At 46.7% G+C, this 14,747-nt stretch overlaps 1 protein-coding gene across 5 annotated transcripts in view; it reads left to right on the forward strand.

Annotated features, from left to right (window-relative positions):
- LOC138447655 (neurogenic locus notch homolog protein 3-like) overlaps window positions 1–14,747 on the forward strand; it is a 798,580-nt gene that overhangs the window by 552,918 nt on the left and 230,915 nt on the right. The window lies entirely within an intron of this gene.

Raw genomic sequence — 14,747 nt, forward strand, 5'->3', positions numbered from 1 at the left:
CTACCTTTTATACAGTGAACAAAAATGCACCCTCCTAGCACCCTGCACCAATGCAAAATTATAGGTTCTATTTTCAGCTTATGGAGTCCCTACTATCCTAGGACACATAGGTTGTATTTAGACTCTTTTGTTTATCCTTCTCAAGTTGTGTGATTTCCTCTCAATCAATTTTTTGACCGTTCAGTTTCTCCAATATTTCTAAAACATTATGAAGGGTTTTATCCCCTTCCTAAGTCGTGACTCCCCTGTTGAAGCAGTGCAAATATGTGCTGGCAAGTTAGTAAAAGAACGTCAACATATCCAAGCTTTGATACCTTTTACTGGACTAACTGAAAATAATATGCTGAGATGATAGTTCCATTAACTTTTTAAGCCCAGAGACTTCATCAAATGGTGGGCACATGATGAATGAGCAACAAAGAACATCGCACAGAGCTGGACATCACTATTACATGGAAAAAAGACAAGGCTCCTCCCAATCCTGCATGGCCCCCATTATCTAAAGAGTCATACGATTGGAAAGGAACAGACCTACCCAAACGCTTCTCACTCAGCAATTATATTTCAAGAAATCCCACGTTATTCACCCAATGTTGTCATGTAATGTGTCCTAATAAGTGGAACCTAGTAAGAAAAAAAAGTGCTGCTCTTGCAGAGAAATTCCCAAAGAACTCCATATTTTCACACAACCAATTCCCCTTTTCCCCCATACTGCAAGATATGTCTGCATTGTTGATGCAGGGAATAAGAAACCTCTTGATGAGCAGGGAAATGTACTGGGGAAGTTAACATGCAGTGCAGAAAGTCATGCATTTGGACAGGCCCGTCCCCCTGCATTTGCAGTCTTTCGCTCTCCAGACTCTGCTCACCTGATCTGAATGCTTCTTAGCTTATCTGCATCACCTGTGACATACTTTTAAATTCATAGGAACTTCCTTTTTTATGTCTTCTACCATTAAGATTTTTCTAGACCCTAACTTTAGGGTGTATAATACAAATACACCCCTTGGTTGCCGGGCCACTTGCACTATTGCCTGACTTTCCAAGGAGTAAGAGTGGATGAACAGTAAAGGAGTTCCTCTCAAGAGCAAGGTAGAAAGAGTGATTTGTGTCATCTGCGACACCTGCACCTTCTCAGTGTCATAGACAGTACAAGTGTTTTCATTTTTATTTGTGGGACATAGGGTTATCCCATTTCTTTTTTTCAACCTGCTACCTAGCTCAGTTGACCATAACCCCTGGTTAGTGCTATCGAATGTTGACCCCCGCCCCCAGTGTCTAATCACTTACACTGGTCTATGCACTGTTATATTACGAGTGGTTCCCTAAATTCCAGCTAGCTACTATCCCCCAGGGACTTCCTAACTGTCCCTACTCTATCCGAGGGTTAGTGTTCTAATGGTGAATTCGGACAGTGCCTTGAATTTAATCAACTCTTCTCTTCAACTCTCTCACCCTCCATCAGTGTCCACTGATGTTTCACTCCTCCTAGTTCTCACATCAACCTTTGTTTAGTACTCCACTCCTCTTCCCCTCCACTTCCCGCCTGTGCTGTTACTCCCCTCCCCATACTATTACTCCTGTATACGATTTGACCATGGCACAATTGTTCGCGGCTAAATTGATTGTGGTTAATTCGGCCATTAGACAATTTTGCCCTGGCCAAATTGGACCAAATTTAAACACCCCACCTCCCCAAAACACTCCCCCACCCACCTGCTACTTACCTTTTACATGTCCGCTTTTTGTCCCTGTAACATCGGATCCGTCCCTCCTACGCGGGTCAGATCAGACGCTGCAGGGCCCGCTTTTCTTTTTTTGTTCCTGTGCCTCTGGAAACAGGGGGGGGGGCAACCTTGCAACCCACGCTCCACATATTTGGTATTGATTAACCAAACTTATCGCTTACAAACTATCGAAAGGTACTGGATGAATTTGGCCAGATTTACCATACAATCGTTTGTAAATTATCAATTTGGGTACTACCTTTACTCCCATGTTAGGAAATATTGACCTTTTTAGCAACATTCCCTCCATAGTTTGTATGGACCTCACATCTTTTTACATTGTTTTTGAACCTGTTCTGACTTTTTGTTCTGCCGGTTGCTCATTTGATTTGGCAAAGGTAATCAGTCCTTCAGAATATCCGTACTGGGAAACTATATTTCCCGTTTATCTTTTACATTTTTGTGGCTTCTTAACATTGCATGCAGCATCTTACAAATCAGTGCAGTGGGGATACTTTTGTATCACCCTAGCTTTTTACACTTGGGATTTGGTTTTATTTTTATATGTGCCTAAAAACAAGCTGGTGGCAGCAGATATGTTTTTACCATGTTTGCGTTATTTCTAGTGTGCATATTTGGGTTTACCGCGTCTTTACTAAACATGGTTAGTGCCATAAAATGGCCATTCCAGGACTCGTTCACTTGTAGTTTGCCTTCTTCCTGCCTTGCCAGCTCAGGAAATCCCATATAAGGTTACGTACTTGCCCGGGAAAGCTGCTGCTTTTGCCGGCTACTGATGCTTTTGTACGTGTGGCCCAAGAAGTGGGACTGTCTGGTCCCACTCATCATCCATATTTCCAGTGAGTGTAGGTGTGGGGCATGAGTGAAACCCACAATTGTCCTTGATTGGACAACTACTGGCTGTTTGAATGGTGCAGATCCTTACCATTGGTGGGTGTAGTGATTAGGTTTCTTTGTTGCTTGTGCAGAAGGATCAGAATGCTAAGTGAGTGACACAGAATCTGGGTTGTGAGAATGTTGATATGATTCAAGGGTTCTATGTTGGTCAGTTGAGAGATGTAAGCCTAACTGGGAGGATGCAGGTGTATATTGCCCTGAACCCAGATGTTCTGGACTTTATATGATTATCACAATGTACTGGAACTTAAAGAAGTTGCTGGAACATCAACCAAGGTCAGTTATATGTGGGGAGACCAGGACACTACATTGACGACAAGGATGCAGGCTGTGCTGGGGTGACAGCATTGAAGATTGCACATACACTTCCCCCCAACCCAAGTAGAAGACACTCCCAAGTAGGGCGAGCGATTAATGCTGTAGGCGCAGAAGGGCCGAGCGCAAGGGGCACAGGTGCAGAAAGTAAGGGGCTGCGCCAGGGGCCAGCAGGCCTATCACTAGTAAGACAGGTCAAACACAGAGGAAATCAAGAGACTTAGAAAGGGCTGAGGGCCCACAGACTGGTATAAATATGGGATTTAGTAACCCAGGCTGCAGCATGGAGGGCTTGGTGCCCAAGGCAGTAGCAATTTGAATAGGCCTGGGGTCTACTCGCCTGTATAATGAGGAAGCCATGCTGTGCAGCTGGGGCTTGGAGCCCAGGGCAGTAGCATCAGAAGAGGTTGGGAACCTACGCTGCGCCTAGATGTTAAATGGAAGATTGGAGGCTAATGTGCAAAGCGCGCCTGGAGCAGACGAGGGTCCTGGGGGCCATTCCAGCATTTGAGTAGGTTTGGATCCCATACCTGCACCCAAGAGACTTGTAGCCCGTGAATACAATTGGGGGCTTGGAGCCCATGGCATTGCTGGAGGGGCATAGTGCCCAAGTCAGCACTTGCAGTGCTTAGATGGGCTGGGAGCTCATGGTACAACATTGGAGGGGTTTGGAGCCAGTCCAAATGAGATTTTGCTGACAATTAGAAAATGCTGTACCTGAAGGTTTCACAGGATCCATGAGCTGGATGATGCTGTGTAGCTGTGAGTGTTTTTTTTAGGAACGGCTCCTGGAGGCGTTGTGGTGCTTTTTTGCTGCTGTCTCTGCCCAGTGTTGCCTTTTATTTCAAGGAGTTGAAGAAGAAACAGATGCAAATTGCCGAAATGGGTATTTCAGAGGTACTTTCAGTTAAAGGGGTGGACTCCTGAGTGGGGTCGTGTCCCCAAAGTTGTTGTTATTAAAAGATGTGAATGGCAGATGCAAGAAACGGAATGTTTTGTTTTCTTTGCCTTCGAGATTTTGTATATTATGGTATAACAAAGAAAGTTAACTGTTGATAGATGTCATGTGAGGCTTGTTTTTGATTTAGACATCCCTGTGTGTAGCTGAGAGTGTGTGAATGCATGAAGTGGGAATGCCGTAGCCTCTGTTAACACAATACAGGTTGAAATGCAATTTTATGTGAATTACATGGTAGATTGGAAATTAGTATAACAATGTTGTTTAATGGATAATATATGTTTGCTGTACTATTTATTTTTTCAGTTTGGCAATTTTTTTAAGAATAGGACGTAATGCATTTGACTAATATTTGTTTCCACAGATGGACTTTAAAGTGGAGTGGTTTGGTCAGAATTTCAAAATAGGTTGTTGAAGAGTTTGTCTGCACTAATATTTTTCCACAACCTTTGGGGACTGTTCAAAGGACTTTTATGCTTAATTTTTGGGGAAGGATTTGTTTTGTGTGCCTATTTTTATAGAACATATGTACCATTCTAGGAGAACCAAATAACTTAGAGTTTTTAAAAATGTTAAGAATTTTAAAGTGTAGAAATAATTTGGCAGTGATGTTAATATTTGGTTTTGAGAGGGCAGTGTGGGGATAGGCATGTGTGAGTAATTGTGGTGTCCTAGGTATTTAACATTTTGGTGATTTTTATAGTTTTGTGCTGGTATGAATTAGAGTGTGTGATGTAAATGATTACTTGCAGCAGTTAGGTTGTTTTGAGGAAAACAGGTAACGAATAAGGGGTAGCAATATCACACTGAGTTCAATGGGTGGTGTTTTACCCGGACGTTCGGAATGTCCAGGCTGTTTTTTTTAGTGTGAGGTGCACATCTTAGTGTTGGTTTTAGTGGCTTCAGGGATTTGAGTAGATGTGGTCGTTTAGGTGACTGTGATGTTTCTAGTTGTGTGGCATGTGTTTTCATGCTTAATCATTCAGCGGTTGAGGTTTGTCAGGTGGACCATTCGAATACAGGCGACAAATTGTGGGTTGGTGGCATAGGCAATTGTTGTGCACGTGTTTCGCCGTTTACTCGGGTGTTTGGAATACCCAGCCTTGTTTATTGGTGCGTGATTCAGTGAATTAGTTTGGAGCTAGGTTAGTGATGTGGTGTGAGTTAACATGGGTGTGTTATTGTGTGGTAGAGGAGGAGAGTTTATTGATTTTCCCGAGGTATAGATTGTAAGTGGTGCAATTTTCTATGGTAGTGTCCTTCCTTTACTTGGTAGAAAAGGGGAGGAGCATTGTAGTTGGTGTCATGGTACCATTGTTATTGGGGATGCTTTCAGGTTCTGGATATAGTATTCTAGCGGTAGGGATGTACGCGCATGGAATTGGAGTGTGTGGATGCATTGTGTTTCATGTATGTGATGTTTAGCTGGGCTGTCTGTTGTGTGTTAGGAAGAGAGATATGTAGTGATTAGGTTTCTTTGTTGCTTGTGCAGAAGGAGCAGAATGCAAAGTGAGTGACACAGAATCTGGGTTATGAGAATGTTGATGAATGATTCAAGGGTTCTATGTTGGTCAGTTGAGAGATGTAAGCCTACCTGGGAGGATGCAGGTGTATGTTGCCCTGAACCCAGATGCTCTTGACCTTATATGATTATCACAATGTACTGGAACTTAATTAAAGAAGTTGCTGGAACTTCACCTGTGGTCAGAGTCAGCTGTGGGGCACCCAGAACCCTACAGTGGGCTTGGACTTGCTTCCGGGCTGTCTTTTGTATAAGAGGCATCCTGCAGCCATTTCTTCAGATCATCGAGACAGGAATCCCTTGTAGATAAACAACCCACTGAAGATCCGAAGAAGACTCCTGAATTCTCCTTTCTGTGGTAATTCTCTTCTATCTTAGAGATCCCCAGCTCTTTTGCTGGACTTTAAAAAAAGAAAAAATCCTAAAGTATCTTTATTGGCACTTTCAAAGAAAAAAAACATTTTCAACAGTGCCAACACACCCCCCTGTCCCTTCTCCCCTTCCCCAAGGAGTGCAGTGATAGCTGTATTAGAGTTCATCCATGCCGCTAACAGCGATGGGTAGGTCCAGGCGCCTTAACACCATCAATGTATGTCCAAAACCCATAGGTTTAATGGGCACCACTGTTGCACATAGTCATTTTTCAAAAAGGAGAGCACTTCTCCCCAGTCTTTATAACATTTTGCAGAGTCCCCTTTGGATCCTACGTGGGATCCACTCTAAAGCCAAAATGTCCCAAACTTTCCGGAGCCAAATGATTTGTGATGGTGGGTCCTTTTGCTTCCACTGTTTTGCAATGACCTGCCAGGCCGCTAGAAGCAGTGTCACCAGGGCTCCCATCTGCGATTTTGGTATGTCTTGTTGCTCCAGCCCAACCATGCCACACAGTTTCTCCCCTAACGTAAGGGGGCAGATTCCTGGGGCTAACTCTTGCAAGGACCCAGTAACTTTTCCAGAATTCCTTAATCTTGGGGCTTCCCCACCAGATATGCTACCAGTCCCCAACTCCCCCACAGCCTCTTCAGCAATCCCTTGAGGTCGATTTGAATTCTCTTTTAAAGTTTGATCGGGATATAATGTCATTGAAGCATCATTTTGTACCATGCTTCCTGAGCTAGCTGATGGGACCATTTCTTTTTATCTGCACACTTAACAGTATAGTGTATAGTGGATCGGGTGATTTCTCTCTCCCCCCCCCCCTCCTTCACCCCTCCTTGGGGGTAAATGGGGAGGTGATGGTGGCCAGGTTTCCTCGTCTAAGCCATCTGTCCAGACGTTATACGTAGCCTGAAGTACCCTGCTCTGCCTTGCACTGGGGGTGGAGGGGGCGTCTTTCCCCTGCAGCCACAATAATCCATCCATAGGGCATCCTGCTACCGCTCTGTCCATGGAGACCCAAATTCGATCTGTTACCCAGGAACCATTCCCATATTACTCTTAACTGGGCCGTAATGTGGAGGGATTGGAACTTAAATAAAAAGCCTAGGGAGGGTCACCATCTTTATCGTGTTTATGCGTCCCAGCCATGATAATCGCAGAGGAAACCGCTTGGCCAGGTCTGATCTCGTCTTTTGAATTAGTTCCGGGAAATTTGCCTTGTACAGCTCTGCATATCTACTAGTTAGTTTGATCCCTAGGTAAGTTATAGTACCCTCTGCAGGCGAAAGGTGACCACCTATGTAGGGTGGAGGCCTATCTCTAGTTGAGATTTGCTCATGTTTATTTTCAACCCGAATATCTCTTCTTGCTCCCTCAGCATCTTGACTAGGATTGGAATGGAAGATATCGGTTCAGTCAGCGTCATGAGCATGTCGTCCGCATGGGCGGCCGTTTTATGCATCTCCCCTCCAACTGGGATCCCTTTAATTTCTTGGGCTTGTCTGATTGCGGCCAGCAGGGGTTCAAGGTAGATGGCGTATAAATAAGGGGAGAGCGGGGCATCCCTGTCTAGTTCCTTGCTCTACTCTAGTATCGGACTTCCGTGCGTTCATTGCCAGCCTGAACCAGGGGCTCCTATATTTTGCTTCTACCATTCGTATATATTCCGGACCGAATCCCATCTCCTCCATCACTTGGAAAAGATAGGGCCACGCTACCCTATCAAATGCTTTTTCGGCATATAGATCGATCAGGGGGGTTGGGTGTCGGTTCCCTTCTAGCTTCTCTAAGAGGTGGCTCACCCTTCTTGTATTGTCCCACATTTGTCTCTCCCGGATAAAGCCTGATTGATCTAGCCCTACGACTCCTGTCAGTACTCCAACTCTTTCTGCTTAAATCCCTGTGTAGATTTTCACATCACGGTTTAGGAACGCTATGGGCCTGTAAGATCCACAGTTAGTGGGATCCTGGTTCAGTTTTTTGAACAGCACTACCTTTGCTTCGGTCATCGAGTGGGTCGCCTCCTCTCCCTTCCGGAATGAGTTGTAAAGTCTGGTGAGGAAGTTGTTTAACTTAACTCACTACAGTATGTTTTATAAAAATTCCCAGAGTAGCTGTCTGGCCCGGTGCCTTGTTGAGTGTGCACCCTAAACAAAGTTTCCCAGCAGGCTCTGATATGGAGGCCACCCGAGGCAGTGCGTGACTTCCCACACACGATTCACAGCTTGAGCGTCTTCACGGAGCCTCAGGCCGTCGCACCAGTCCCTAATCAGCTGCGGTCTTTTTTAAACGCTACCAATTTTCTACGGTCTGTTCCCAAAGAATGCTGCGATGAACACCCTGATGGTCACCGGCGGACGACTCATCGATGGTCTCTCTGCTCACGCAAGCTGTGGAAGTTGCTGTGAGCTGATACGCGGCTCACTGACCTCTATTGTTTGTAGACGGAGAGCACTTGTTGTTGTACTCTGAAGCCAGGCAGACTCGATGAATGTACTTTGCTCACACTGCTCTTCTAAACTGAATTTTGGGTTTGATATTTTCTACTCTGTATCTCATTATGTCCCAGAAATCGAAGCGTTGCTTCCGAACTGGAGCCACACATGCCACAAGCTCTACAGTCTATTTTCCCTAAAAGAACTGTTCCCAAAAACGATTCAGCTGACTCCAATCACAAATAACAAGTTACTCAAGATAAAGTCTGTGTAAATTTCTAATGCAGCACACGCTTTCTGTTCGCTACGCTACTTGAGCAGAATTAAATGCATATACAACTGCTCACTAAAAGCTGCACTCCCACCAGTAAACTGTAGTCTGTTTCTCTTGAACTCACTCCAGTGTCCAAATTCAAAATGTCCAAAACAAATGGGCCTAAGGGGAACTAACTAGAAACATGACTGACTTAACCAGAGTTTTTGATGAAAGGCAGTTTAGAATGGTAAGCCTGTAACAAATTGCCTTCAACATTCCAAATTGCATTACTGCTGAGAGAGGTCACCACCTTGGCCTGGGCTAGAACCCAGTCCTCCATCTTGCTGGCTCAACTCAGTAGATCTCTTAGAGTACTCATTAAGGGAAACAGACATATTTTTGACAAAACGCACAAGACTCAGACTTGTATGCCCCACCAACACGCTGTCTAGCCCACCCTCTATACCCCCTGATGTCCCTAACAGCCGCTCCAATGGACATTAGCTCCCCCCTCAGTACAGCCTTAAAGGCATCCCACTCTGTGCCCAGGGAGTACCCCTGCCCGTCGTTTATAATAAAGTAGTCTATAATTTTGTCCTTCACCGCTTCCTGTAGCACCCAATCTCTGAGCATTTCGCTTGGATATCTCCAGGACTATAGTGGGCTATTTGGTATGAGTCCCCTTGGATAGATCCACATGGGTCCGTGATCGGATAGGGAAATCGGGTCAACTCTAATAACCAGAGCTCCTAGGATTCCAGGGGAAGCCCCATGTATATGTCGATTCTAGAGAATGTTCAATGTACATGGGAGTAACAAGTGTACTCCGATTCCCGTCCCTTTGTCTCTCGCCAAAGGTCTCTCAGTGCCATACCTGCCAAACTGTCTCTTACAGCTTTAGATGGGTGTTGCCCTTTATTTGTGCCCGGTCCGCTTCTATCTCCTTCCGGCTCCCATGCTATGTTGAAATCCTCTGTAAGTATAACCTCTTCTTCCGCAAATCTTTCTAGTTTCCCTAGGGCATGGAGTAAGAATCCGTCTTGACCCGAGTTAGGGGCGTACATGATGCCTAACGTATGCACTGTCTTCTCGATCAGGACGTGCAGGAATATAAATCTGCCATTCGGGTCCGCTGCTGTTTTCATCTCCTTGCGTTTGCCTGGTAGAGCTGGGGGAAATGGTGTATGTGTATGGCCATCCCCTTTCTTAATGTGTTTCCTGTAACGTCATGTCCGCTCCACCCCTCCTTTATTTGTTGTCACCTTTCTCCTCTTTATTGGGGTGTTCAGGCCCCTAACGTTATATAAGATTAAGAAGTTTCATTAGTATGGTTTCTCCTCCTACCCCTTAAGCCCTTTGTCAATCTTTTCCCTCTAGTAGAACCTAACTCTGCTTCTGCTGCTCACCTGCGCTCCCCCCACCCCTCTCCACCCTATCCGGTTTGGGCTCGGTATCCAAGAACGCCACCCTGACAGGTGGGGGCCAGCCCACATTTTCACCCGGACTTTACTAATTACATCAACCATTGGGTTATTCCAAGCGGTGCTTCACTCCTTCCCCGCCCAGGCCCGCGAAAGTTTGTAATGTCTGTACACCCCCTCTTCATAGCCCGGCACCCCAACTATATTGTCTCCATTTCTCCTGCCTTGCCCGTCATGTTGAGGTATCATGTATTAGCTCGATCTCCTTTGCCTTCCCCTCTTCGTCCTCCCCGGGGACCTTTCAATTTTGACCACTTCTTTTCTTGTGCGATGATCTAATTCCATGGTCTGTTTTTTTTGTTGTTGCTGCGTCCCGCATCTTTTTTCCCTGGGTACTTCCTCTCCTTCCTCCATTCTCAGTATCGTCGGGCCTTCCGCACATGTAGTGGCTCTCTGTTGCTTCCCTCCCCATGCGAATGTTCGGCTGAAGGGGAAGGTCTGTTTGTACAGGATTATTTCCCCCACTAAGATGCTTGTTGCCCATCGCCCTTCTTTTCTGAAGCGTGGAGGTGGCTAGGTCCTGAAACAGGCTCACCTGTGGGCCATTGATTGTTATCTTGGACTGGCTCCTGGCTGCCCTGAGTATCTTCTCTTTAACTTTGTATGAGGCTAGACACCCTAACGCGTCCCATGGTCTGGTTCCGGTTCCCTCGCCGCTCCTCTTTGGGCCCACACTATGGATTCTTTCGATTCAGATCTCCTCTGGGGTCGCGGATATCACGAGTTATGCGAAGCATTGCTGAGTCATTGCTTTCATGTCTGTGTTGGAGGTTGACTCTGCCAGGCCTTTTATTCTGATGTTACAGCGTCTGGAGTGATTCTCCAGGTCTTCAGCCTGGATTTTTAAGTTATGCATAGCCGTTGTGATCTTTCCGCAGGGAGTTGATTTCTTCCCTGTCCTCCCTCAATGAGCTCTCTATATCTTCTTTCAAGTTGGTCATTTGTTCTTGGTACGATGCAGTGAGCCTCTCTTCCATTCCTTTCAGACAGGTTAGGAGATCGTCCTTGCTAAAGGCCATGTCTTCCTGCGTGGCGGTTTTCCCCCCCCTCCTTGTTGTCTGTTCTGGGCGCCAAGCTATGACTCCTCCAAGAGCTTTTGCCAGTACTTCTCCAGCAGGCCCCTTTTGGTATTCTTCTTCCCTTATTGTGCTTCTGTAGTCCGCCTTCCCTTATTCCCGGGCATCTGATTTCCCTCCACGCTGTATTACTCCCTTTAGAATTGCTGGCTTTCTTTGTCCTGCTCGTGGGCTGGCAGCTGTGCCCCCCCTCCGCTCCAAAGCCCCCCACCACCCCAGCTCCTCCCTGCAGCTATGGGTGCTGTGGAGAATTTCTTTGTGTGGGGGAGGAGAAGCAGATGACAGGCGCTTGAAGAGTCCACGTTCTCTGTCCCTCTCTGGGCTGCCCGATTCCTTCTGTCCCGATTGGTGGGATCCGCCCTGCTACGCTTCGCTGTGCGGCCGCTACTTTGTGGAATTGCTGCGGGCGGGGGTGGTCGGTGGCCACTCAGCACGGGGCACCACTATGGTGAAGCGGGTGGCCAGGCCCCCCCTCACTCCTCTCCCCAAACTGCCCCCCCCCGGGCAGCGCGGCTGCCTGTTATATACTGTATGAATGGTGTTCCCAGCTGACTTCCCCAGCGCATGGCTCACACCTCTCTCAGCTTGGAGAGTCGCACGCCGGGGAGTCTTCTCCCGAGCTCTCCGTCTGCTCTGGTGCTGCGTGGTGCTCCCTGCCGGCTGCAGCTCCTCTCTGCCAACTGGGGCTCCACCGGTGCTTCAGCTCAGATGGGGGGGGTGCGCGATCGACTTCCCCCCCCACCTGCAGTGAATCCGGGTCGGCACTGTGTATGCCGCAGGAGCTTCGACATTCTTGCTGACGACTCTGCGCTCCTGTGCCTTCACGCCAGGCAAACAGCACTGCCCCGGCTTCCGATCCCGCAGCTGCTGGCTGGCTTTTCCTCTCTCCAGGGGTTCCAGCTGCTATAGCGATGTCTCAAATGCATCGGCTTCTTCTCTGATAGCTTTGCGGGCTAAGTTCATGCTTTTCTTTGTCCTCCTTTATGGGCCTGTCTGGGAGCTCCTGAGCGTGCGTGTTCACTCTCCGCTGGCCGTCTTGGATCGCAGGACTTTGCATTTTTATCCTGGAGTGAGTGAGACCTTTTTCTCACTCCCTCATGTATTTTTACTTGATTTGAACACTGTGTTTCTTTTGGTTTTGGAGTCTGACAAACACCATAGGCATCACCTTTTGTATGGTCCTTTTGGATTTGCTTAAGGTTTAAATACGTTCTTGGATAAACGACTGTTTACAAGAATAGTAAAGTGAAATTGCCTTTACTTACCTTCTTTCTCTTTGTAGAGCCAGCACACACACCACCTTATGTGGAGTGCTGGGGGGTTACTTAGTATCCCCTTTGTCTACTTTCTCATTTTTGTGTTACCCTCCCTACAATTAATGGCTGGCGGCAGTGGTTTAATTTTCCTACCATTGCGCGTTTTTACCGCAGGCTGAATCCTCAGCTGCAGTATTGCACCCATGGGTGCCCATTTTGTCAAAATGGCCCCGGTCTTCCTTCCATTTATTTCTTGTGAGATCTTTCTTGGGTTTTACTCTGCGCGCCAAACCAGGTTTCGTCCTTTTGTTAGTTGTGTTTGGGATTCACTGGTGAAGCCTGCCTCTGGCTCCAGCGTGTCTGGCAGGAAGCGATGGAGGTTCCCGAAACTCCCTGTGCTTAGTCTCCTTGGTTACAGAAATACAGCCAAAGGTGATTTGCTGGCTGTCCTTGGGGGACTGCCACTCTGCTGTGAGAGTGACAGCTAGGCTGCGAATAAATGGGAGAAACCTGCATAAAACGCAAGGTCTTTTGCAAGGAAGGCAGAGTCGACCACGGGACGAAGGAACCGAAGAAGAAACTGGAAGAGAAGTTTGCTGCACCCTCGGTGAAGCCCTGCTGCTGTGCTGTAGCCTCAATTTTCTTATCGACTAGAGAAGCCTGGAAAGTACGACTTCTTCTCTTTGCTTGGTGGGACTAACTGACACGAAGACGAACTTGACTGGCACCCCTCTCCCTGCTAGCTGTACTTCTTTGCTGATGCTGGAACTGAGTGCCATGGGACAGGAACACCAGAAATGAGTGCATCGTCTTTAAGCTGGACCCGAGCTCCAGGAAGATCCCGAGAACCCTCCCGAAGCAGGGTGACCTAAGCCACCTTAACAGAGTGCTGGACCCCAGAAGCAAGGGGAGCGCAAAAGGTGTCCAAGAACCGCGGTGGTGCTATTTGCCGATAGCTGACACTGCAAAGTTCTGCTGATCTGGAGGAAGCCCATTGCTGCAGGCAACCTTCAAACCACAGTGCAGGAGTCCCCAGAAGACGTCCTTCTTGTCCCCACGACTGAGGCCCAGGAACACCGGATCTGCAGGACTGCAACAGGAACAGATTTCAGCTGGACCCTTTCTCTTCAGACCTAAGCTGGAGCTTATTTTAAAACTGACTGACTGCTAAATTAACAAATATTTTAATAAGAAACTTTGAGTATAAGTGGTATTTGAATACTTGTCACTGTGAATCTCTATTTTGCATCTCTACAGCTGACATTGACTCTTCTTGAGATAAGCCTGGCTGCTCATTCACTCTACCAACTTGTGTAGTACAGACCTATACCAAAGATTGGGTTCCCTATTGCCAAGAGGACAAGGATGGTGTAGTCTCCCATAGAGTTAACAGGGACGTCATTTGAGTTGCACTTGCGGCCCCTGAGGTCTCCCTTACTACCCCTGTGTTCTCCCTTGCTACCCCTAAAAAAAAAAAACCCTTTTACAAATTTCTAGAGTGGCTAGTTTTCTTATTCAGGCTTCTTTAAAAAACAGGGGGTTCCACAAGTGTAACACTTGAGTAGTGACCCTAATAAGAAAGAATAGGAATAACAAATAATTTGTCTTTCTGGAATTCTAAACAATAATTGCTAGACTCATTAAAGGTTTATTTCAGGCACACTTCAGGGGTGAGTCCCTGATTTATTCTGTTCTTAAACGCCTCAAATTCTCAGACAAAATCCACCAAAAGGCACGTAGAGTAGAATAAGCATCCATTTCGGACTATGTATTTTGCTTTTCGAAAGTTGCAGTTATAGCATGTTTTTTTTTCCTCTGATACATATGTTGATCCATTCTTATATGAAATTTATATCACGTTACAGTGCAACCATATTTTTCATAGTGTACTTATAATTCTGTGATTTTTTTGTCAAGGGGTAAACGGTCGGGATACTTCGCTTCCGGTGATGTTACTTCAGGGTGGGGTCAAATTACATCACTTACTGTGATGTCATCAGAGGTCAACGGTCATGTGATGTCACTTCAGCTACCCCTGGAATTTTGGTGAAATGACATCCCTGAGGGTCACTACATACAATCTTGCCTAACATTGGTGGCAGGCGGTGAGGATCTATTGTAGAGTTGTCCGGAAGTGCTGAGAAGTGTATCTGCTGTTGTGCTGTATGGCCAGGAACACGCTGCTCGTCCCTTTCATCTGCAGCTTCGACATGACACGTTGACTACTGTATGGCCAAGCGAAAGCAGTCTTCTTTCATTTTTCGCCGAAACGCTGCAAGGATTGCTTACTGGAACTTCAAGTACCATCTTTCCTGAACGTGCCATAGCCCCAACCCACCCCCCTCCACCCCATCCCTCGCTCCCTCGCCTGCAACTTCTCAAAAGCACGGTGCACGCTCATCCACATGCGCATCTGGAAGTGCTG

The sequence above is a fragment of the Ambystoma mexicanum genome, chromosome 3q (assembly GCF_040938575.1).
Source record: "Ambystoma mexicanum isolate Mex_15411 chromosome 3q, UKY_AmexF1_1, whole genome shotgun sequence".
In the NCBI taxonomy this organism is placed as follows: domain Eukaryota; kingdom Metazoa; phylum Chordata; class Amphibia; order Caudata; family Ambystomatidae; genus Ambystoma; species Ambystoma mexicanum.